Genomic DNA, 25,000 nt, shown 5'->3' on the forward strand with positions numbered 1-25,000 from the left:
ATTGCCCTCAACAAGCCACAGAGGTATGCGGGTGGCCAGTCAAGAGGGGGATATCCAGGGGACACGCAGTACACACACACCTGCTACGAATGGAGGTGTTGGCTCACAGATTTCTTGACGGGCAATGCTTAATTAAAACATACTGTCTGACGCACACGAATACACACGGTTGATTTTCCAGACTGGTATGCTTGGTTTCTGAAAGAGCTGACAGTATCTAAAGCGGAGAATGCTGCGATCTAAGAGAACGAGTGGAGGGAGTTCCTGCTTTACAGATATCTTGATGGTCAAAGGTTAATTATAGCACACGGCCAGACGCACACGAATACACATGATTGTTTTTCCAAATTCTCATGTTTGATTTGTAAAAGTGTTGATAGTATCTAAAACGGGGAACTCTGCAATTTAGATTCAATCCAATCAGAAGAGGAACGAGTGGAGGTCCTGGTTCACAGATTTCTTTACGGCCAAAGCTTAATTAGAGCACCCGGCCAGACGCACACAAGGCCACATCACTGTTTTTCCTGAGTCGCATGCCTGATTTCTGAAAATTATGCCAGTATCTGAAGTGGAAAACACTGGCATCATAACTCTGTCACTGGAACAGAATAAAGGTGTGTGAGAACGAGGCTTCACCGCGGCGCTTACCTCAGTCTGCACTGCCTTCCTACGTACTTCCTTTGATCTGTTTTCGCCGTGGTATGTTTCCAGCATTAAACAATACTTCCTTCAGTATTTCCACGAGCACTGCCTGACTTATTTCCGCTTTAAAGGATTTTTCAAAGAGAAATCCTTTACTGTCGGAAATTACCTTTGTTCATGTTGATATACTCATACGTAGAAATATTCCAAGCTTTAAAATACTTGAATGTTTAAATAAAAAAAATATACGAGTATATATATATATATATATAAATATGCATGTTACAATATTAAATTCATATGTAAATATAAATATGATGATATCCTTGCCCTAGGAAATCGAAGTCTGACATCTCGAACAAATGGTGGTGGTGAGCGCACGTGCTGGCGGGAGCAGGTCGGTTCTGTCTGGGGTCACGTTGACGAGTATGTCAATCGAATTACTGTGACTGACTTTTCCAAGGCTGCCAAATTGCTATGTGAAGTATGAATATTTCTGGAACTACAATTGCCTGTTATTCTTTTTCCTCTTTTACTTTACAGGGAGCAACATATTACCGGAATATATCTCATTTTTGGATTTTTTTTTTTTAACAACCACCTTCGTGCGTTAAAAAAAAAAAAAAAAAAAAATACTGTACATGTAATGGAGGAGGGAACCGAAACTACCCTGGGGTGGAAGTCACGGATCGCACACTGTAGACTGGAGCGATGAGCCTTTGTAATGCCTCTTCTTTGAATTCTTGTCACGTTTTCTTTTAGCAATTGGACTTTTTACTTTGTTCTTCTAATATATTCAGTGCCTTTCCATCCAAGCTTATGTATACAGCTTTTCTTTGTTCTATTTCTATATTGAATTTTCCTATATTCTCTTATTACGTATTTATTCGGTTTCTTTCAGTCCAAAATTAGTATATACAGCTTTTTTTTGTTACAGTTTCTTATATCACTCGTTCTTGAATACGCATTATTTTCAACCTTAATACTTTCTTTTTTTTCTTCTATTTGCTTGTATAGTAAGAGACCAGTCATAACCAGCGTGTCACGATGGCCTTCAGTTCAAGGGTATTCGTGTCATCTTGTTTCTCTTCCACGCCAAGGGAAGGCAGGGAGACTCAACGAAGATAGCTGAAGTAATGAAAGGAGAAGCTCACCCCTAAAGGCAGTGTACGCAGCTCAGAAGTAGAAATGTACGTGAAAAGTGTTTTGTGAATCATTCAATCGAGGGATGATGGAAGGGAGTAAAATATGAAAGGTTATGAAGTGAAATGTCAACCCACGCGACAGCTTGCACGAGGTAGCTACTGTTATTGAAGCCTGACAAAAATGTGAATGGTAAGCACGAAATGAAATATTATCATTGGTGCTATTGTTATTAATATAACAACAACTACTACTACTATTACTGCTGCTGCTATTACTACTACTACTGCTGCTACTACTACTACTACTACGGCAGCAACAACAGCAGCAATAGCATAATAATAATAAAAAAAAAAAAAAAAAAAAAAAAATAATAATAATAATAACAATAATAATAATAATAATAATAATAATAATAATAATAATATTATTATTATTATTATTATTATTATCATTATTATTATTGTTATCATAATTAAGTTATTATACACAACAAAAATAACAATGCATTATATTTTCAATCCGCGCTCGTACTGCAAATAATGTCATGTATAATTTTGATGTATAGCACTAAACTCTGTGATGAGTATCCACCCATACCCATACACACACACACACACACACACACACACACACACACACACAAATACAAAACACATCTAAATAATCATAATTTAATATTCACGAAAAATTCACCTGCCAACCGGTTGCTAATGGCAGCTTTGTGTATTACAGTAGTGTTAATTGAGCCAATTTTCCTTATTCACAACTTCATCACGTTTACTGTTAATTTCCTGGCGCAGACCGAAGTGTTAATACTGAATTCTCGCTGTCTCTTACTGGTAATTTAGCGCCACTTAATATCAACAGGAAACGGATGAAAAAGAAGGAAATTTCTTTATGCTAGGAATACAACATCACATGTTGTTAAAAAGAGGAGAGTTTTTTTCTTTAAGTTCCGCAGGTAATGTGTTGTTCACGTTCTTGTAAACAAAACACGAATCCACTTCACACACTTAACTGAAACAAGTAATTTTTCACTTTAATAGTCACGAAGAAGCAAATCTCTCTCCGTCTCTCACATCTCCACAAGTGCTCCTCTTGGGGAAGGTAAACGATGACTTTCTTTGTCCATTACGTTATCATTGCATTATTATCACACATTACCTCGATAAAAGCGTGAAGAGGGAGACAACGTATAAAATTGCTTGATACTCATAAACGCCGAGGAGCGAAAGAGGGACAAGGAACAGAGGCGACGCAAGTAAAAATACAGATGGATAAGGGAGATCAAAGACAAGGAAAATACAAGTAAAATGTAAATGAAGCGAGAGAGAGAGAGAGAGAGAGAGAGAGAGAGAGGGAGAGGGAGAGAAAGTGAGAGGAAGACAGCAGAAAAATAAACACGGGAAGAAAACGAGGAAGCACAATAAAAACAAGATATGCAAATGAAACAGAAAAGGAAGAGAGGAAAGAAGACACGACTAACTTAACATCACCCAAGGAGAGCGAGATGGAAGCACAGAGAGACGCATTTTTGATTCAAACACACACACACACACACACACACACACACACACACACACACACACACACACACACACAGGGTCAGTTACACAAGAGGAAACTGGAAACCATCGAAGAAAGGTCACTCTAAATACACACGCGTTCTATTTTCAGCTGCGTGGCGTGAAAACAGAGGCAATGTAACAGACACACAGTCATTCACAGTTCACAAATCACCGACAGTCACCCTTATTCTGAAACGCTTTGCCCTCTCTCTCTCTCTCTCTCTCTCTCTCTCTCTCTCTCTCTCTCTCTCTCTCTCTCTCTCTCTCTCTCTCTCTCTCTCTATCACAACTACGAGTATTTCTAAAGGCTGCAAAGATAATCAACCAGGTTCTCAAAAGTGTTTCTCCTTTTAATGATGTACAAATGTTGTTAATCTTTCACTGGGACCATGAAAGCAGCATTAAAAATCCGTGTAACTTGAGGAAGAGAAATTAATCGGGGTACGGCACACACGCGATTCAGAATGTGGTCCTATGTCTAAGGATGCTAAATTTGAAACGTATTTGTGTTTAGTAGTCCGCCGCGTAGTCCAGATCCCAGTTCCACGTCGGCTCTTGCCTCTGTTAAACACGGTTCCTCTTCCCGCCTCTTGCTTGCTTCGCTACCTAATAAATAGGTGGTGAATCCTTTTGCTGCCCTGGTCTTTCTCTGTCGACCTTCAAGCACTTTGAGAAATTGCTTGGAAAGACACATATGAAAAGCGAATATAAGTTTTTTTTATATTTTTATTTATTATTATGTTAGGTTACAGCACGATTTAAGGGAATGTGATACGAAAATGTGACAAATGTTGTAAGTCACTTTAGGTAAATTTGTGCAACAGTGCATGAGTTAAGAAAGCTCGAATTTTCATAATTTCTTTCTGCTGTTAAGAAGGAAAAGAAAACAATACCAAAATAAAACGAAAAAATTACAAAAAAAATAAAGGATAAGAAGAATTAAAAAAGAAAAAAAAAATAGCAGTAGCAAGCACCAACAGAAGCAGTTAATTGCCTGAATATCTCTGCCATTTGTCCTTGAAGCACCACTACCACCACCACCACCACCACTACCAGCACAACGTCTTTCCCCTCCCTGTCCATATCTATTTATTTACTATCCATATATTTTCACCAGAGAGATAATGCGGATTAATTTTTGTTTTTGCGGCTCCTAAGTGTATGAAGTTGCTGTGTGATTAAGCTTTTGTGTTAATATAATATGGCTCACATGAACACCCTTAACGCACGATTAATTATCAGGCCCTTCCAATTATTTTTACGCTGAATTTAATTAACATAAAAGCTCTATTACCATCAATTACCACGCTGCTCTTGTTGCTGCTATTACCTGTAAAAAGATAAACCTCAGTAATTCCTGCTAATTTAGGAAAGCCCTTTTTTTTTGGCACTACTTTGTCTGAGAGAGAGAGAGAGAGAGAGAGAGAGAGAGAGAGAGAGAGGAGAGAGAGAGAGAGAGAGAGAGAGAGAGAGTGAGAGGAGAGAGAGAGAGAGAGAGAGAGAGAGAGAGAGAGAGAGAGAGTGAGAGAGAGAGAGCCCACATAATAAACATACAATTTTCCTACTATTTGTTCTTATTCTTATTTATGCTGTTATTCTTGTTCTTAATTGTGTTCTTTTTCTTCAACTATTCTATACCGATGTGGAATTTTCTTCTTTTTCTTCTTCTTCTACAGCTTTCCTACGTTCACATGGGCTAACTGTTTCTTCCTAGTCTTTTCCACTGAGCTCTGCCATCAACCTCTTCTCCACTCACGCCGCCTCCGCTCTCCTTCTCTCTCTCATGTCTATCTCGTCTCCTCTTCCCGTCCACATACATTCTTCTGTCCACCTGCTCCTCATCTCTTCTCTTAATGTGTCTAATACCGTTTATTTTTTTTCTTTACATCACTGACTTTCTTGTCGTATCTCAGTCTATCCATCCTGTTCTTAAGTCATGCATTGTTACAACTTACAGTACGTCTCACCACAATCACGAAAACAAGATACTTATCCTTCAATTTCGCATAATCCTTTTGGTTTTTATTTACGGACTAGCATCTCAGTGGGCACTTTTCCTTCTCCCATAAAAAAAGAGAAAACAAAACAAAAACATACATCAAATCGCTTTAACACACCAATTTGCTACATTCCCAGTCCTCCCAGTCATCTTTCCTGTTCTTGCAGTGTGTGGCGGGACCAGCACAACACAACACTCGCCACAGCACAGCACCCATCGCCGTCCCTCAAGTGTTACTGGGTCATTCAAGCACCGCCACTATTTCTGCGCCTCGCCGTGAAGTGACAGTTAGACATTGCTCTTGTGTTTGTTTCAATTGTTGTGTCTATACTGATGGGACGCTGGAGGACTGGTAGTATGTCTCTCTCTCTCCTCTCTCTCTCTCTCTCTCTCTCTCTCTCTCTCTCTCTCTCTCTCTCTCTCTCTCTCTCTCTCTCTCTCTCTCTCTCTTACATACTGTTTATCCATTTATTCCAATTGCTATACGTAAATACTGATGCGATGTTACAAGGCTAATTCTCTCTCTCTCTCTCCTCTCTCCTCTCTCTCTCTCTCTCTCTCTCTCTCTCTCTCTCTCTCTCTCTCTCTGGAATGAAGCAGGGGGGTGTTTGTGTCAGCGGAGCACCAGGGTTCGGGCGAGAGGCGGACAGGCCCGGGCGGGGGAGATGAAGGGAGGGCGAGGGGAGATGAGGGAGGAGAAAAATGGATACTAGGATGTGAGGGGGATGGGAGGGGAGGAAAAGTTATGGTTTTGGAGGAAGAGGAGAAAGAGTACGAATGAGTGTGGAGAAAAAGAGAGAGGGAGAGAATAAAAATAAGGAAAAAAAGAATGAGAATGGATGCATGTTAGGGAAGTTATAGAAATGAAGGGATGGATCGGGAATATAGCTGATGGAAACAGATTGTGTATGTGAGAGAGACAGAGAGAGAGAGAGAGAGAGAGAGAGAGAGAGAGAGAGAGAGAGAGAGAGAGAGAGAGAGAGAGAGAGAGAGAGAGAGAGACTCGTTATCTTGTCACGGGTAACAATTCCACAAAACATTATTATCTCAGTAATTCTTATGTGATCATTTTCCTACCTAGAGAATGCTTATCCTTCTCTCTCTCTCTCTCTCTCTCTCTCTCTCTCTCTCTCTCTCTCTCTCTCTCTCTCCCCCCTCAACATTAATTTTCTCAAACCCTCCCCCTTTCCCTTAAATTCTCCCTCCAGTCCCTCTCTTCTCTACCCTCCCTTTCATTTTCATTTCCCTCCCTCCCTCCTCATTCTCTCCCACTTCCTGCCCACAGAACTCTCTCCTTTCCCTTGAACTTCACAAATCTCTTCTCTTCAGTAAGCAGACCCTCCTCCTCTTCCTTTCTCTCCTCTTCCTCTTCCCTTTCCTCTTGCCAAAGCTCTCGTTGCACTCCTCTCACCGCGACCTCTTCCTCTTCCTCTTCAAAGCACACTTCCCTCCTCTTCCTCTTCCTCGTGCTTTCCCTTATCGCGACACCTCACTTTTCTTCTTCTTTTTTTTTTTTTTTTTTCGCTTCGCTTCCTCATCCACCACCACCACCGTCACCACCACCACTACCACGACTTCCTTCTTCACCTCTACAAACACGATCACAGTCTGCTCCTTCACCAGTAGTACATATCACTACTACTGTCTTTCTCCTCTTATTTCTTTTCCTACGACCAGCTGCAGGAATTATCTCAGCCGTTCGGGTGGGAGTCAGACGGGCTGCCACGCTGGCCTCCCGCTTCTTCCCGGCGGACCGCGGTGGGACAATGAGGAACCCACCGCATAGGTTTTTCTTTTCTTCCAGCGCCATTCTTCCGTGTCATTCCCCGCGACGAGACTCCGGACCCAAATTACGCAGGATCGGTGTGTTGTACTTTTCTTTTGTGCTTGCTTTAAGTTTTTATTTATTTTATTTTTCACTTTTTTCTTTCTTTCGTTTCCCCAGTGTGTTGAACGGCGTTTTTTTATTCCAGTATGAATGAAAGCGTGAATGAATGGGGTTCTGAATAGACAGATAGATAGACAGATAAATTCATAAATACATGTAAATAGATAGGCGGAGAATTATTATAAAAGTAAACTACAATATGATGACCGCTGATTGGATAGAAGGGTAGGTAGATAGTAAAACATTAGATAGATACATACATTCGTACATATATGCGCACAAGTAGATAGATACAAATAGATAAATAAATAGAAACACACAGGCAGGGAAATTAACAAATATTCAACACATGGAAACACAATAATACCCTTCCATTTATTTTTTATTAGCAAAGTATTGATCAAAAGAATTGTACGTACAACTAACTATACCTACAACACTGAATACAATATAACCATGATGGGATGGGAAAAAAAGCGAGTAACATCAACGAAAATGGAAAAAAAAAAAGCTAGTATTGTTCTTGTAAAGCCTCTGTGTGTGTGTGTGTGTGTGTGTGTGTGTGTGTGTGTGTGTGTGTGTTCGAGCATGACGCAACTATAATATATTACAGGGGAAATAAAGTCAGGAGTGTTTCAGTTAAAAAAGATAAAGAAAAAAAAACTCAAGAATAACGTGAACACAAAATATAAAGGAAACAAAAATCGAATATTAGGAAAAACAAACGAGTCCGATCAATAGTCTCTCTCTCTCTCTCTCTCTCTCTCTCTCTCTCTCTCTCTCTCTCTCTCTCTCTCTCTCTCTCTCTCTCTGTAAAGCTCACTCGTTCCAGCAGCAAAAAAAAAAAAAAAAAATAATAAAAGCCTGGATTTATTGGGAGGTGGATGCGAACAACCGAAGTGAGCCGGATTATGTGAGTGCGGAGACCACTAATGGAGCTTTGGAGGGTTCTTTTTTGCACGGCCTACTGCCCCCTTCCCCCCACCAACCCCCCTTCCCACACACACACAAAGAAACTTTCTGAAACCCCTAAAACTACCATGCAACAATTTTGGCACGTGTGTGTGTGTGTGTGTGTGTGTGTGTGTGTGTGTGTGTGTGTGTGTGTGTGTGTGTGTGTGTGTGTGTGTGTCCCAACAAGACATCTGATCGTGAGGCCTGACAAAACACGGGTCACTGACAAGACGGATGACAAAATGAGAGGAGGAGGAGGCAAATAAAGAAAGGAAGGAGGGAAGATAGGAAGGATGAGAAGGAGAGGAACGAAACAACGATGACAAAAGATAAGGGGACAATAGATGCATGTGAGGAGAAATGGAATGAAAGAATAGGGTATAGATGATGGTAAAAACTGAAGAGATACATTATGGAAGGAGGGAAGGGAGGAGAAAGACAGAAATAGACCAAAACACAGAAAAGTATAAGGAGAACAATAGACGGATAGAATAGAGGAGAGATAGACTAGAAGAATAAAAAATCTTGATACCAAAAGCCGGATAGATTAATAGATGAAAGAGAAGAAAAAAGAAAGGAATGCAAGAGTAAAACTGAAGAGTTAGATTAATAGATAAAAGACAAGAGAGCAAGAAATACAGGAAGGAAAATGGATGAAAGATAGATGAAAGAGAAGAAAAAGGAAAGAATGTAGAAATGAAAGTGCAGAATACGCCAGAGAAATAAAAAAGAGAAAGGTACAGAGTGATACAGGAAGAGACAAAAATGGAATAAACTCGACAGGAAAAGAGGAAACAGAAAGGGCAGGGAAGAAAGATGAAAAAAAGAGAGAGAGATACAAGAGAACAAAGGTGAAGAAAATTCATAAACCTGTACTCTCTCTCTCTCTCTCTCTCTCTCTCTCTCTCTCTCTCTCTCTCTCTCTCTCTCTCTCTCTCTCTCTCTCTCTCTCGTATTCCTGGATCTTACCCAATGCATAAAATAAAGACAGGAAATAAAAGAAAAGGGAAAAATCTTGGTTTAGTCGTATAATCTTCCCTTATTGCAACTACGAAGAGGGAAAAGAGGAGAATAGAAAGAGGAATAAAAGGAAGAAAGAAAGAAAAAAGGCATATACAGATCAAGAGAGAGAGAGAGAGAGAGAGAGAGAGAGAGAGAGAGAGAGAGAGAGAGAGAGAGAGAGAGAGAGAGAGAGAGAGAGAGAGAGAGAGAGAGAATGCGGAGGAAGGAGGAATGAAAGTAGGAGTGGGCAGAATGGCAAGATGAAAAAGGAGGAAGAGGAGGAGGAGGAGAAGATGAAGAAGAGAATGCGGAGGAGGAGGAGACCAAAAAAAAAAAAAAAAAGCGAACGCAAAAAAAGAAAAAAACAACAAAAACAAAGATGGTGGATAGGAAGGGAGGGAAACAAATGCGCCGGAAGGAAAGCGAAGGGGAAAAAAGGAGCATAAAGAAAAACTGAAGAAAACGAAAGGCGAGGCAAGGGAGAAGGGAAGAAAGGAGGGCAAAGCAAGAGACCGGAATGGAATAGAAGGGGAAGCAATGGAAAAAATAAACGAAGGGAAATGAATAAAACACACAAACGAAGGAAAAAATAAACGAAAAGGAGAAGAATTAGTGAAACAATGAGAAGGAAAATGTGATGGAACAAATTATAAATGAAAACAAAACACATGAAAAGAAGAAAACATGCAAGATAAAGAAAGGAAACAAAGAAAATGGAACAAAGGAAGGGAGGCAAAGCAGAAGAGGATAATACAAGGAAATGGAAAACAATGAAGGGAAAGTTAGGAGAAAGATAAGAATTTAAGAAAACGAAGAAAATAAGGGAAACCAGATGAGAAAGATAAAAAAATGGAAGGCAAAGCAAGGAAGGAAGGAATAAAAAGGGATAGAAATGGAAAGGAAAAGAAGGGAAAAGGTAAATGAAGGGAAAGGAATAAAAATGAAGAAAAGGAAAGGAGAATGAAGAATAGGAGAGGGAAGGGAAGGGAAGGAAAGAGATAGTAAGGGAAGAGAAGGAGAGAGGAAAGGAAAGAAAGGAAGGGAAGAGAAGGGAAAGGAAAGGAAACGAAAGGAAAGGAAAGAAAAGGAAAGGAAAGGAAAGGAAAGGAAAGGAAGGGAAAGGAAAGGAAAGAGAAGAGAAAAGAGGAATGGAGGGGAGGGGAGGGAAAGTGGAGGGAAGGAAATGGAAGGGAAAAGAGAGAGAGAGAGAGAGAGAGAGAGAGAGAGAGAGAGAGAGAGAGAGAGAGAGAGAGAGAGAGAGAGAGAGAGAGAGAGAGAGAGAGAGAGGGAAAGAAGTATGAAGGGAAGGGTGAACAAGGGAAGGAGAATGGAGAAAAGGAAGAAAACCTAAGGGACGCAACGAGACGGGAGGGAAGGGAAGGGGTAAAAATAAAGGAGAAGAAAGGCGGGCGTGCGGAGTGTGGTTCGGAGGAGGTCATTTCAATTCCCCTCCAGCACTTCGTCTCCCTCTCCTCCGACCACATTACGTGAGGAGAGAAAGAAAGCATTCATTTGGGAGGAGGTCAGCGTGTGTGTGTGTGTGTGTGTGTGTGTGTGTGTGTGTGTGTGTGTGTGTGTGTGTGTGTGTGTGTGTGTGTGTGTGTGTGTGTGTGAACAGCTCACTGGGGAGGTCTAAATTTTCCGTATTCCATGATAATCTGAAGTAACTGGAAAGCTGGACATAAGACAAGATTAGACAACATACAAGTATTTTGGGCAAAGATTTCTTAATGCCACGGTCTTGAGAGAGAGAGAGAGAGAGAGAGAGAGAGAGAGAGAGAGAGAGAGAGAGAGAGAGAGAGAGAGAGAGAGAGAGAGAGAGAGAAACTGTAAATAATTCAAAATAACAATGAGAAACAAAGAATTAAATAATGCAATGACTGACAGTGTGGGAATCATGTAGATGAAACAATCCAGTATGAAAGTTGCATGAAAGAGAAAGTGTTACAGGTGCATCTCATATAGTGTGCTAGAAGTGGATGCAAAAGTTAGTTAAATAATACAGTTTAAATGAGTAGAACAAACTTAGCAAGGACGTGGTAAGTGCACAGACACACAGTTTCAAGTTTTGAGAGTAAGTTGGTTATGCACGAAAACGGCAGATGTTTTTAAGAGTTTTTTTTTAAGAGTTCAGGAGTGTGCTTGTCTAGATCAACTGTCCTTTTGCAGTGTTCTTTTACTGTTATTAAGGTAGAGGAAATGTTATGAGAGGCGAGTGGAGTTCAGAGAAAGGAGTCACACTAGCGTTACTCTCTGCATCTTGAGCTGACGGGAGAGTGCCTCAAGACAAACCCGGAAGAAGGAATGAGGAACAAAAGTTAAATCCAACCGTATGAAAACAAAAAGGAACAAGAATGTAATCCCTTATGAAAAAAGGAACAAGAGTTAAATGCAAACTCATGAAAAAAAGGAACTCAATCTAATGAAAAAAAAAGAAAAGGAAACGAGTGAAATACAAACGGTACGAAAAAAAAGAGCAAGAATTAAATCTCCCATGAAAAAAAAGGAACGAGTTAAATCCACCTGCATGAAAAAAAAAAGAATAAGAATTAAGTCTAATGAAAAAAAAAAGAATTAGTTATATAAATCCAACCTCATAAATATAAAAAAAAAGGAGTAAATATTAGAGAAGAGTTTTACTAACGTTATTGTTCGGGTCTCCAGCTGGAAAAAAAAAAGTATGGCAATGCAAACCTGGAAGAAGGAACAAGGAACAGGGAGGTAAAAAAAAATAAATAAATAAGAAATAAAAAAATAAATAAATTAGGCAGAGAGAAGAATCACACCAACGTTACTGTTTGGGATCTCGAATTTAAAATCTGGGACATAACAAACATTGAAGAAGAAACAAGAAATATGATGAAATGCAACTTCTATCACATAATAAAAAAGGGAAGCGAGAAAATATTAGAGACACGAGTCATATCAACTTTGGTATTTGGGTCTCGAGTTGAAGAGGAAAGCGTAACCAAGCAAATCCGGAAGTAGGAAGGAAATTTTATGACAGAAAGTAAAGGAAATAGAGTTTAGAGGAATTTCACTCAGATCAACAATATGAAACAGTGATCTCATACTGAAGAAGTGGAAGAAGACAAACGCGGAAGAAGGAACAAGTAATATGACGAGAAACAACTCTGATTATATGTGAAAAGTCAAGTAAGTTCAGAGAAAAGACACTTACACCAACAGTACAATACTTTGAAGTGCAACTGAAATATACACGTGTCAATACAAATAAAGAACAAGGAACAAAGCAACGCCCATTACACTGCAAGGAGAAAGGGAAGAAGATATAAACGAATTCACCCAATCCATTTCAATTCTCCCCGGCCATAATTTAATTCTTCTCGCATATCACTATCGAAATACAAATGAAGGAGCTGGAGACGAAAAAGGAATAAAAGAAAGAAGACCACGTGTATGTCTGCGTGTATGTACGTATGTCCCAAAATAAAAATCCCACACGTACCCGAAGCATGTATACAATGTTCTTTCTTCGCTGGAGAGGAAAAGAAAAAAAAAAACGTCGATAAAGGATGAAAAATATCTTCATGAATACGTTTATCTCTATACTCGTATTTGTGTCCGCTTCTGAAGGAATCCGCAACTGAACCTGGGAGAAGGAGGAGGAGGAGGAGGAGGAGGAGGAGGAGGAGGAGAAAGAAAAGGAAAAGGAAGAGGATGAGGAAGAGGAGAAATGGAGAAATGAAAGATCAAGTGATAAAAGCAAAGCGCTACGATATAGTGAAGTAAAGAGCAGAGGATTGAGAGATGGGAGAAAGGAAGATTATGGAGAAGTGGGAGAGAAAGGGGGTAGGGAGGGAGAGGCGAGATGGGGAGAGCGTAAGGATGGTGTGGCACTCTCGTAAAGCCTGAGTAAGAGGTGTTGCATAGACACTGTGCCGAGCGGGGAGTCACCACATGATGCATACATGAGCTGTGAGAAAACTACTGAAGTGGAGAGAGAGAGAGAGAGAGAGAGAGAGAGAGAGAGAGAGAGAGAGAGAGAGAGAGAGAGAGAGAGAGAGAGAGAGACAACACAGGTAATCATCTGGTACCCAGGTAGCAGTGATACAACTGACCAGATACAAAAGTAACTAAACTAAACGTTCATATCAATTCTAATACGAAAAGAATAACTTGTATTTGAGGGATTCACCATGCCATGCCAGTCCTCGCTGCTGGTGCTACACATCCATCACCACAGTGGTGTTTGGTCGATTGATGGTGAACAACTCGTTCATGTCAATGATGTCAAATGTATATGAAACATGATAAATAGTAATCCATTTAGTCCCCTCTCAATCTTCGTTAGGATAAACAAAATATTTTCTTCCGTACCATTTGTTCAGTCCACAATGAAATTTGCTATTCAGCTTTGGATTTTCTCTTTTCCTTACTTAAATCCACTCCACAAAATATACACCACAATAATTTATGCACATTATTTGAGATGTATAAATATTGTCAGGAGTGGGATTCGAACCCACGCCCTCAGAGAGGACCAGAAAGCCCGCACTCTTCTATCGGAAGAGAAGTTGCCTTGAGTCTGGCGCCTTAGACCACTCGGCCACCCTGACTGTGTGAGGAGAGGCGGAGGAGAAAGAAGAGGAAGAGCAGGAGGAGGACCGGGAGAGCAAGCAGCTAGTAGAAAACTTGCACTACTCCATGCTGGAAATCTTCCCTACAACTTTGAGAGAGCAGGGTAGAATTCCAGCATGAGTCAACCTCCCTCCCTTTCCCTTCTCTCCCTCCCTCCCACCCGTCCTCTCGTCCCTCTCCCCTCCATCCCTCCCTTCCCCCGTCCACCCCACCCCAGCCGAGGCCCAGCACCACCGCCAGTGAAAGTGAGAGCACCGCACCTGCTGGGGACACAAATAAGGCAACTTTAATTGGACAAATGGGCGATATTTTTTTTTCCAGTCCACTGCACACTAAGTAATTAAACTCCTGTAGAAAGGCGAGGATTTATGTACACGGGGAGTGGAGGAGACGGAATTGGAGGAAGAGGAGAAGGAGAAGGAGGAGGAGGAGGAGGAGGAGGAGGAGGAGGAGGAGGAGGAGGAGGAGGAGGAGGAGGAGAGGGAAGGCATGAAGTAAAACTAGAGCCTAATGAAGGAGGTCGCCTCTTCTCAAGTTGGCACAAATTTACATGTTTCCTTAATTGCCGACACTAATGTTTCTCTGAGCTGACTTAATCCCTAGTGAATTGTGGCCTTCCTCCTCCTCCTCCTCCTCCTCCTCCTCCTCCTCCTCCTCCTCCTCTTCCTCCTCTTCCTCCTTCACTTTACCCTCATTTTTTTATCTCCCTTGCTGTCGTACACGAGTCTATTCCTCTTCCTTTCCTTCTCTCTCTCTCTCTCTCTCTCTCTCTCTCTCTCTCTCTCTCTCTCTCTCTCTCTCTCTCTCTCTCTCTCTCTCTCTCTCTCTCTCTCTCTTTTTTTTTTCTCTCTCTCTCTGTCCCTATCTCCCTCCCCTCTTTAATCTTCCCACTTTCCTCTCCCCTGCTCTTCTTCTCGCCTTCCTTCCCTCCCTCTTCATTCCCTTGTCTCACCTTATATGTATTTTTCTTCCCTTCTCCTCCTCCTCTCCTCCCCTCGCCAATCTTCTCCCCTTTTCATCACCTTTCTTTCTCTAGTCCTCTATTCTCTCTTTCCTTCCTTCCTTCCTTCCTGTATCTTCACCTCTCCATTCTGGCCTGTTTCCCTGCCTATCTCTCTCTCTCTCTCTCTCTCTCTCTCTCTCTCTCTCTCTCTCTCTCTCTCTCTCTCTCTCTCTCTCTCTCTCTCTCTAATAGTAAATAAAAAGAAAGAAATAGAAATATAAAATGCTAGCCGAAATGAAACAATGAATTGGAAAAAACGTAAAAAAAAAGAAAAAAATATATATAAAAAATGTGTTAAAAATGGAGTAGATTTCGAAAGGATGTTGAAAGCTCATGTTCATATCCTGTTTTTTTTTTCTTTTTTTTTTTACGCTGTACTTTTATTTTCATGTATTTCCATCGTTTCCTTTTCGCTGCCTGTATTCTTTTTTTTTTTTTTTCCTAACTACATAATTGAATACTATATATTTTTTTTTTTTAGTTTTTATTATTTTTTGCACGTTCTTTTTTTCTTTATTGATTTAGATATATTGGTTGCTTGGTTTCTCTCTCTCTCTCTCTCTCTCTCTCTCTCTCTCTCTCTCTCTCTCTCTCTCTCTCAGGTTCAGTAATAGAGAAAAGAAAGTGTGTAATGGGGAGAAAATAAAGATTAGAGAGAGAGAGAGAGAGAGAGAGAGAGAGAGAGAGAGAGAGAGAGAGAGAGAGAGAGAGAGAGAGAGAGAGAGAGAGAGAGAGAGAGAGAGAGAGAGAGAGAGAGAGAGAGAAATAAGATGAAATTAGAGGACGTCAAAATAAGAACATGAACAAGGAACAAGATACTATGCTGGAAATGAAAGAGAGAGAGAGAAAAAAAAAAGGAGGAGGAGGAGGAGGAGGAGGAGGAGGAGGAGGAAGGGAAGACTCCACTCACCCCATCCACACTAATTGCTCTTCTCTCATGTGACGCTCACTCCTTCATGCCATCTTAGTCTGGAGACGCTTGCCTGCTGCTACGCGCCGCCTTGCCTCCCTCTCCCCCCACTCCCCCTCTCTCCCTCTTATATCCCTCTTCTCTCACTCGCCTTGACGTGCCCAAGATCCCTCCCCTGCTTATTCCCCTCCCCCTCCAGACCTCCGCTCCCTGCATCTTCTCACACTTACATTAATTTTACTCTTGCCTCTTGGAAGACGCGAAGTTATACTGAAGCCATTTTCTTAATTCACAGGATTTGTTGTGCGTGTGCGTGTGTGTGTGAGGTACGAGGTTGGAGCTAGTGAGATTTGTGTTTTTATAAGTGGCTGATGAAATATCGTTAAATACGAAACCTGCCGGTGTACCGAAGCGTCCAAAGAAGAGCAATGAGTGAAACACTGGCGGCGACCAGGATGGAAGGCAAAGTGGTGCTGAGACTGAGGCGCGGCAAGAAAGATACACTGTGTCTGCTGCCCGCCACGCTCAGGGGCTTCCCTGTGCACTTCATGATCGACACCGGTGCGTACCACAGCTTCGTGGGCCTGGACGTGCTCCACAGGCTGGGTCTACAGCACGCCGTGGATCCGAACCATCCCGTGATGGCTACGGTGGGGAGGCGGCGCGAGGACAGGCATGAGGGCGGCACCACCCTCAAGCTGGAGGTGGCCAGGGGCTTCACTGCCGAGCATGACTTCTGCATCTCAGGCGCTGGCAGGAACATTCTGGGATCAGATTTCCTGCGTAACTACGACGGCGTGCTGCAGTTCTCCGAGCAGGACGATCTGCTGGTGCTCAGCACGCGTCGCAGACAGCTCGAGGTCGGCGAACAGTTCCGCGTGTACGCGCCGTGCCAAGTTTTCGGCCGCACCGTGCAGGCACAGCTGGACTCCGGCGCAAACACTACCACCCTGCAGCGCGACGTGGTGCCCACCTCCGCCATCATGGAGGGCGTTCTGAGGACCGCGAAGGTGAAGGTGATCGGCGGCGTGCAGACGCAGACTGTGTGTCACCTACAGCCGCAGCAGGCGGAGGTGGCGGGGCGCCGCGTCACGCTGCGCTACCCGACAGTCTTCTTCAAAGACGCTGATAACCTCACCATCCTCGACGTCAACTTCCTGCGCCAAAATTACATCAGGCTGCACTGCCGCAAGCGCAAGATTAAGTTCAGGAAGGAGAAATTCCTCAAACTGAAGCGGCTGCAATGAGCGATTTCTGCCTTGTGTGGAATATAAATAATGTGGAGAAAAAAAAAAGTGAAAAAAGGGCAATAAAAAAGGGAAGTAAAGGAAAATAAATAATATAAAAATGTGTGCGTTAGAAAGGAAAGAAAACAAGAAAATAATGCAAATTAGGCTGATAGCGCGTGTGTGAGTGAAATAAGTCGTGTCTTATCCAACGAGTAAAAATTTTAGGCATTACATAAATTTATGTAAAATGAACATTCTACAAATGGATAAATTGAGTAAAAAAATAAACTGAGTCATAAATAAATAAATACGATAAACAAAAATCCTTTATATAAAAAAAATAAAATAAAATAATGAAAAAAGTGTGCACATTTAACTAATGTAGGTTAGACATCAACTATTACAGAAACTGATCAAGGAAAAAAAATGTGTGTGTGTGTGTGTGTGTGTGTGTGTGTGTGTGTGTGTGTGTGTGTGTGTGTGTGTGTGTGTGTGTGTGTGTGTGTGTGTGTGTGTGTGTGAGGACAGTTTTATTGGCGTGTGTGGCTAGGGCAATAAAAAAACAGTATTTCAGGAGGGAGGGTGATGAGTGGTGAGGTGAGCAGTGTGTGTGTGTGTGTGTGTGTGTGTGTGTGTGTGTGTGTGTGTGTGTGTGTGTGTGTGTGTGTGTGTGTGTGTGTGTGTGTGTGTGTGTGTGACCTAAATGTACGTAAACAGAAAACAAAAGGCCGTCTATTCTTTTCCCTCCCTGTATTCTTGTAGCTCCTCTCTTTGTAATATACTCTTCTCCGTAAATAAAATATTAAAAAATAAGACTGCCTTCTCATCATCTATTCATCACTCCTTCAGTCTCAATCCTCTGTCCTTCTTACTACTCCACCCCTTCCTTCACCCTTCCTTCAACCCTTCATTTGTTCCTCTCACAACGCACCACCCTTTCTCGATTCAACACCTCATTAATATTTCAAGGCTTAAGGAGGAGCCACACTAGTTAAAGGGTTAATGTATTCTTTTGTTCTTCTACTAACGATGATTATAATGTATTGAAAAGACACCTAAATAATTCCGTCCACTCGTCCACCAAGAGAAGGAAGGGTAAGAGACAACTCCAGTCTGTCTGCAATGTTCCTGTGTGTTGCTGTTGAGTGTTCCCGTGCAAGCGTAGGTGGGGGAACGTGCATAAAGAAACGTACATAGATTAGTATTATGTACTGGTTTAGTTTTTTTAAGTTCATGGAAGCAATTATGTAGAGAGAGAGAGAGAGAGAGAGAGAGAGAGAGAGAGAGAGAGAGAGAGAGAGAGAGAGAGAGAGAGAGAGAGAGAGAGAGAGAGAGATAATACACAGTCGCTTTCTTCAATACCCACAAAATAAACACTAGACAAGAGCAGACCAGACCCACGCGTGCAAGACAAGGGAACATCACCTCCACAATAGACCGACACACACACACACACACACACACACACACACAGCAAAAGAAGGAAGGAAGGACAGGCCAAGACAAACTCCATGGCTTTCATTCACCACTCCTCCATATCCTTGATTATTCCTTTCTCTTCCTCTTCCTCTCCCTCGCTGCATTCATTCTTCCTCCTACTTCTCCTCCTCCATTCCTCTCTCTCTCTCTCTCTCTCTCTCTCTCTCTCTTCCTCCCACAAGACTACAAAGAGCGGCACCCCCCGTTTTCCTTGTTCCTTCCTGGTCCCGAGGAGGAAGAGGGGGGAGAAATGTTGGAGAATGCGAAGGTGGAGGAAAAGGAAGAGGAAGAGCTGGAGGTAAAGGAGATGAAACATAGGAGGAGGAAGAGGAGGAGGCGAAGATGAGATGAAGGTAGAGGAAGAGAAGACGAGGAGGAGGAGGAGGAGCAGGAGGAGGAGAGAAAGCATTCATTTCTTAACACTGTCTATTCAAGAAGAGTTCCCGTCGGAGAGAGAGAGAGAGAGAGAGAGAGAGAGAGAGAGAGAGAGAGAGAGAGAGAGAGAGAGAGAGAGAGAGAGAGAGAGAGAATGAATGAAAATGAGGTGGCTGTCATTCCTTCCTGTGGTGCGAGAAGACACGGGACGCCTCTCGCTTTCATCAGGTGTCCCTTCGTGTGCTGAGAGGAATGAAAGAGTGAGTGAGTGAGTGAGTGAGTGAGTGAGTGAGTGAGTGAGTGAATGAGTCAGTCAGCCAGTCAGTTAACCAATCATTAAATTAGTCAGAGGGTTTAAGAATTTAGCATTTAGAATCTAACGTTTAAGAAATTAGTGTTAAAGAACCCAGTAATTAAGTAATCTATTGTTTAAGAGCCTAATGTTTAAGAATACAAGATACGTCACGAATTGGAGTTTAGCAGAGGGCGTCTAAGTTTGAGTGAAGTAAGCAGAGAGGTAATGTAGACGACAGACAAGGGTTTAGCAGAGGTGCCACACACACACACACACACACACACACACACACACACACACACACACACACACACACACACACAGGCACAACAAAGGCTGCAGTAACGAGACCTAAAGTAACAGACGCTCTCACAAAGGAACAAAAATAAGAAAGGAAAATAATACACTCTTACACCTATTTCCTCCTCAGTCTGTCTGTCTGTCTGTCTGGCTGGCTGGCTGGCTGGCTGGTTGGCTCTCTCTCTCTCTCTCTCTCTCTCTCTCTCTCTCTCTCTCTCTCTCTCTCTCTCTCTCTCTCTCTCTCTTTCTCTCTGGTTTTCAATATTTTCACGATTATAGAGACAATTCAACAAGTATTTGCATCACCAATGAGGAAAACACCTACAAGAACCTGACCAATCCTCACTGTGGCCTTTGAAAACAGAGTTAATGAGAGAACAAAGCGTTGAGTATAATGTTCTCTCTCTCTCTCTCTCCCTCTCTCTCTCTCTCTCTCTCTCTCTGGCGTGAGGTCATCAAGGCGCAGTCGACACTCACGCCAAAACAAACGCTTCGTCTAAAACTTCCAAATTGAATCACAAGAAAAACGAAGCACTCACCCACCGCTGCAGGCACTCTCTTCACCATTCCACACCGCCGTGCTGCATTCCACACACTCTACTCACACTCCCGCCTCGCCTTCGTAATACAGCGTAAGGGCGATCAACTGACAGATCAAGAAGTGAGTGAAACCAGTAAAAATTAAAGGAAAGAACACACTTGTACTAGAAACAAAAGTTTAAAAAAGTGGAAAAAACTCATGACAGAGCTGTACTAGAAATATGTATATAAAAGTGATGAAATGTGGCTGGTGATTAAAATATATACGAACTAGAAAAGAAAGCGTGAAAACAGAAAAAAAAAGAAAAAGATAAAACTGTACTAAAAATAGATAAACCCGATGAATTGTGGTTGGTGATTCAAAATATATATACTTTTTGTCAGAAATTCACCCACGAAAAAAAAAAAGGATAAATACAGTAGTAAATGTTTATATGTATGTAGTGACCTGGATGAACATTTACTACTGAAAACCGCGAGATAAGATGCATATGTAAATTTCACTAAAGAAGTTAAGTATACGTTGTGTGTGTGTGTGTGTGTGTGTGTGTGTGTGTGTGTGTGTGTGTGTGTGTGTGTGTGTGTGTGTGTGTGTGTGTGTGTGTGTGTGTGTGTGTGTGTGTTTAACCTCATCTGCATTATACTTCCCCATCCCCACTCACCTACAAATGCGTTTCTCTCTCTCTCTCTCTCTCTCTCTCTCTCTCTCTCTCTCTCTCTCTCTCTCTCTCTCTCTCTCTCTCTCTTGCTCCAATGTATTATTCCATGTCCTATCTCCTTCTCTTTTGTTCTTCTCTTCCTACTCCTTTAAAATTTCTCTCACTTTTTTCATTTTTCTCACACCACCTTTTCTGATTTACTTCATTAACTTCCTCCTCCTTCTCCTCCTCCCTTCATTCTATTTTCCTTCACTCCCTTCCTTTTTTTCAATCTCGCACGTCCTCTTGTTCTGCGTCCCTTCCTTACCTCTTTCAATCTTCCTTTCCTTCACTCTTTTCTTTATTCTACCTCATCCCTCCCTGGACTCCTCGCTTTCCATCTTCATTCGACTTGTCTCCTCCTCATCCTCCTCCTCCTCCTCTTCCGCGTCCTCTTCGTTACTCTCTCTCTCTCTCTCTCTCTCTCTCTCTCTCTCTCTCTCTCTCTCTCTCTCTCTCTCTCTCTCTCTCTCTCCCACGCTCTCTGGTATTGTGTGACATTTTCTATTGTTCAATCTCGGTTAATTACTTCTGCAGGAGAGGCTAAGGTGCTGCTGGGACCATTGTTGTTGACGTATTTTAGGAAGCAAACATCCCTTGCTGTTGCCTCGGGTTGTGTGACTCCGTGGTGACCGTCGTGTGTGTGTGTGTGTGTGTGTGTGTGTGTGTGTGTGTGTGTGTGTGTGTGTGTGTGTGTGTGTGTGTGTGTGCAGGTTTCTTTTTTGTTGCTTTTTTCTGTTACGTAGTTTTTTTTTTTTAAGGTTGGTTTAAGATTCTATTTTTGTATTAATTTCCATGTCAGTTAGATTGAGACGTGTTGCTCATGTTGATCTTTTGGTTGAGAGTATAAATATATATATATATATATATATATATATATATATATATATATATATATATATATATATATATATATATATATATATATATATATATATATATATATATATATATATATATATATATATATATATATATATATATGTATATATTTTTTTACGTTTATTTAATTTTGATTTGTCTAGTTTCAATTACTTTTTGTTCATTTCAATTTGATTTACTTTCTTACCTTCATTTCTGCTTTTCTCTTCATAGAATTCACATTTGATATTTCCTTGTGTATGTTTTATATATATATATATATATATATATATATATATATATATATATATATATATATATATATATATATATATATATATATATATATATATATATATATATATATATATATATATATATATATATATATATATATATATATATATATATATATATATATATATATATATATATATATATATATATATATATATATATATATATATATATATATATATATATATATATATATACTTTTTTTTTTTTTCATACCATATTTCTTTCTTTGGCAGCTTTAGGAGTTATTTCATATCTATTTTATCTATGTCTGGTATTTCCTTACATTTCTATATTTGTTTGTCTCCCTGCGTCTGTCTGTCTATGCGTTTGTCTCTCTTTACATTTGTTTATCTGCCTATTTGTACAAGTTTATCATTTAATCGAATCATAAAAAAAATGCAATTCACGCAAATCGCAACAAATTTTGACAACAATCTCTCTCTCTCTCTCTCTCTCTCTCTCTCTCTCTCTCTCTCTCTCTCTCTCTCTCTCTCTCTCTCTCTCTCTCTCTCTCTCAAGAGCCAAGGGGAACATACATACATAACTTTTTATTTGCACTTTTCTTCCTCAACTTTCGAGTGAATTTAACTTCATTTCGCTTTGTCAAACTAAAAGCAATTCATTTTTTCTCTTTTCTATTTCACTTTTCTCTCTTCGCCTTCTGTTTCAATGTCTTACCTCCACTGTGCATACGTGTGTGTGTGTGTGTGTGTGTGTGTGTGTGTGTGTGTGTGTGTGTGTGTGTGTGTGTGTGTGTGTGTGTGTGTGTGTGTGTGTGTGTGTGTGTGTGTGTGTGTGTGTGTGTGAAAATAAAGCACCTGTGTCTACATCAAAGCAGCAGAAATCTTGGCTTAACAAACACCATTAATCGACTCGCGACTCGCTAAAACACACACTTTTCCCTGAGGAGGAGGAAGAGGAGGAGGAGGAGGAGGAGGAGGAGGAGGAGGAGGAGGAGGAGGAGGAGGAGGAGGAGGAGGAGGAGGAGGAGGAGGGAAGAAGATAAATAGCTAAAATTGGAGAGGAGAAGGAAAAACAGAGAATAACGTGAGAAGTAGGAGAAAATGAGAGAGAGAGAGAGAGAGAGAGAGAGAGAGAGAGAGAGAGAGAGAGAGAGAGAGAGAGAGAGAGAGAGAGAGAGAGAGAGAGAGAGAGAGAGATAAAGAGGAGACGGAAAGCAGGAGATTGATGAGAGAGAGAGAGAGAGAGAGAGAGAGAGAGAGAGAGAGAGAGAGAGAGAGAGAGAGAGAGAGAGAGAGAGAGAGAGAGAGAGAGAGAGAGAGAGAGAGAGAGAGAGAGCAGACGAGTGTGTTACATCTCTGAGAACCTTGTGTATAAGAGAAATTCAGGTGAAGGAGGCGCTAATTATCCTGCTCACCTGGATGAACCTTCCTGCATCGCCGCCAGGTTGCCTCCCACACGGTTCAGGTGAGTCTTGCTCTAAGGATTAAGAAGAAAGTGAGAGAGAGAGAGAGAGAGAGGGAGAGAGTGTATAAAGCACTAAAAAGGAAGTAATTCTGAAATCCCTGCTCTTTTGTACATTCACACATACATACAAGCATATTCTCTCTCTCTCTCTCTCTCTCTCTCTCTCTCTCTCTCTCTCTCTCTCTCTCTCTCTCTCTCTCTCTCTCTCTCATCCATCTCCTTTTCTTTACCTCCTTATCTATCTTCCTGCCTGCCTTTCGCTTTTCTTCCTACTCCTCCTTCTCCTCCTCCTTCTCTTTCCTCGTCCTCCACACACACACACACACACACACACACACACACACACACACACACACACACACACACACACACACGAGGAAACTTATTGAAGAATCATAAATATCATCGTTCAAACATACTGCACTGAGATTTTGCTTGCACAACTCTCTCTCTCTCTCTCTCTCTCTCTCTCTCTCTCTCTCTCTCTCTCTCTCTCTCTCTCTCTCTCTCTCTCTCTCTCCCTGATTCTGGTAAAATGATAGTCTGGTAAACAGCATAAACAAATAAATATGAGAGAGAGAGAGAGAGAGAGAGAGAGAGAGAGAGAGAGAGAGAGAGAGAGAGAGAGAGAGAGAGAGAGTGAAAAATGACGCATATAACACAAGCCGTGATAAACATGCGGACTTTAATCACATTTTCTCTGCCTTTCTTCTATCTTTCTTTACGAGCGCTATTTTTCTTCGCGCCGCTCACACGCTCACGCCCCCTTTCCTCAGCGGCTCAGGGCGCGACACGGAGCTTAGTGTAAATTCACGCGCCACATATATACTCAAAGTTTGCTCTCCGGGATCGAAAGTTTCTGTAAGGAAGACACAAACCTAAGCAACATTGAAGTGGAGAGAAGAAACTAGGAAGGAGAGGAGGAGGAGGAGGAAGAGGAAGGGGAGAGAGGGAAGGAAGGGAAGGGAAGAGAGGGATGTGGATCGAGTAGGGGTGGAATAAAAGAGGGAGGGATAGTTTAAAGTGGAAGGGGAGAAGGAGAAAGAGAGGGAATGATTTGAGGGGAAAGGGGAGGGAGGGATGGGAGTAAAGAAAGAAATGGTATATGAAGGGACAGTGTACAGTGGAAGGAAGGGGAGGGAAGGAAGGGGAGAAAGTGTGCGTATGATTTAAGTGAAGGAAAGGAAGGAAAATTGTGCTTGAGGGGATGAAGGAGGGAAAGGAGGAGAGAGAGAGAGGGAATTATCAGAAGGGAATGGAGGGAAAAAATGTGCTTGAGGGAATGAGGGAGTAGAATGAAAGAGAGAGAGAAAAAAAGTGAATAATTTTGGGCAAGAGAAATAAAAGAAAAGTACGTAGGAGGAAAAGAAGGAATTAAAGGAATTGAAGGACAAAAAGAGATGAAAAAAAATGAAAGTGAGATAAAGAGAAAGCCTTCAGACACAAAACAGAAAAACAATTATCACCACAAACACACCAAACAACTCCAGGTCATTATAGAAAACTTGCAACATTCTAAACTAAAATGTTCCACACACTTGTCCAGCCTCACCTGCCTCGCCTTGTTCCAAACACACCTGTCCTCCTTTCTGCTGTCTCTTTCCTCCCTCCTCCTCCTTCCTTGTTGGTGTCCCATGATCTTCCTCCTTGTATCCTATAACTATCTTCTTCATTTCCTCTTCTGTCTCGTGTTTCGTCAGGAACCTCCTTCTCCTCTTCTTACTCTTCCTCCTCACTAGCTCCATCTTTCAATATAGTCTTTCCCTCCACTAATATTTCAC

General features: G+C 41.4%; 1 protein-coding gene and 1 non-coding gene across 8 annotated transcripts in view; both read right to left on the minus strand.

Moving 5' to 3' along the window:
* LOC135093210 (agrin-like) overlaps positions 1-25,000 on the minus strand; it is a 503,425-nt gene that overhangs the window by 155,876 nt on the left and 322,549 nt on the right. The window lies entirely within an intron of this gene.
* On the minus strand, positions 13,665-13,779 carry Trnal-caa (transfer RNA leucine (anticodon CAA)). Its single transcript has 2 exons — positions 13,742-13,779; positions 13,665-13,709 (listed from the first exon to the last, which is right to left on the minus strand). It is a non-coding gene; the product is annotated as a tRNA-Leu (tRNA).

Source organism: Scylla paramamosain, chromosome 42 (genome assembly GCF_035594125.1).
Source record: "Scylla paramamosain isolate STU-SP2022 chromosome 42, ASM3559412v1, whole genome shotgun sequence".
Lineage (NCBI taxonomy): Eukaryota > Metazoa > Arthropoda > Malacostraca > Decapoda > Portunidae > Scylla > Scylla paramamosain.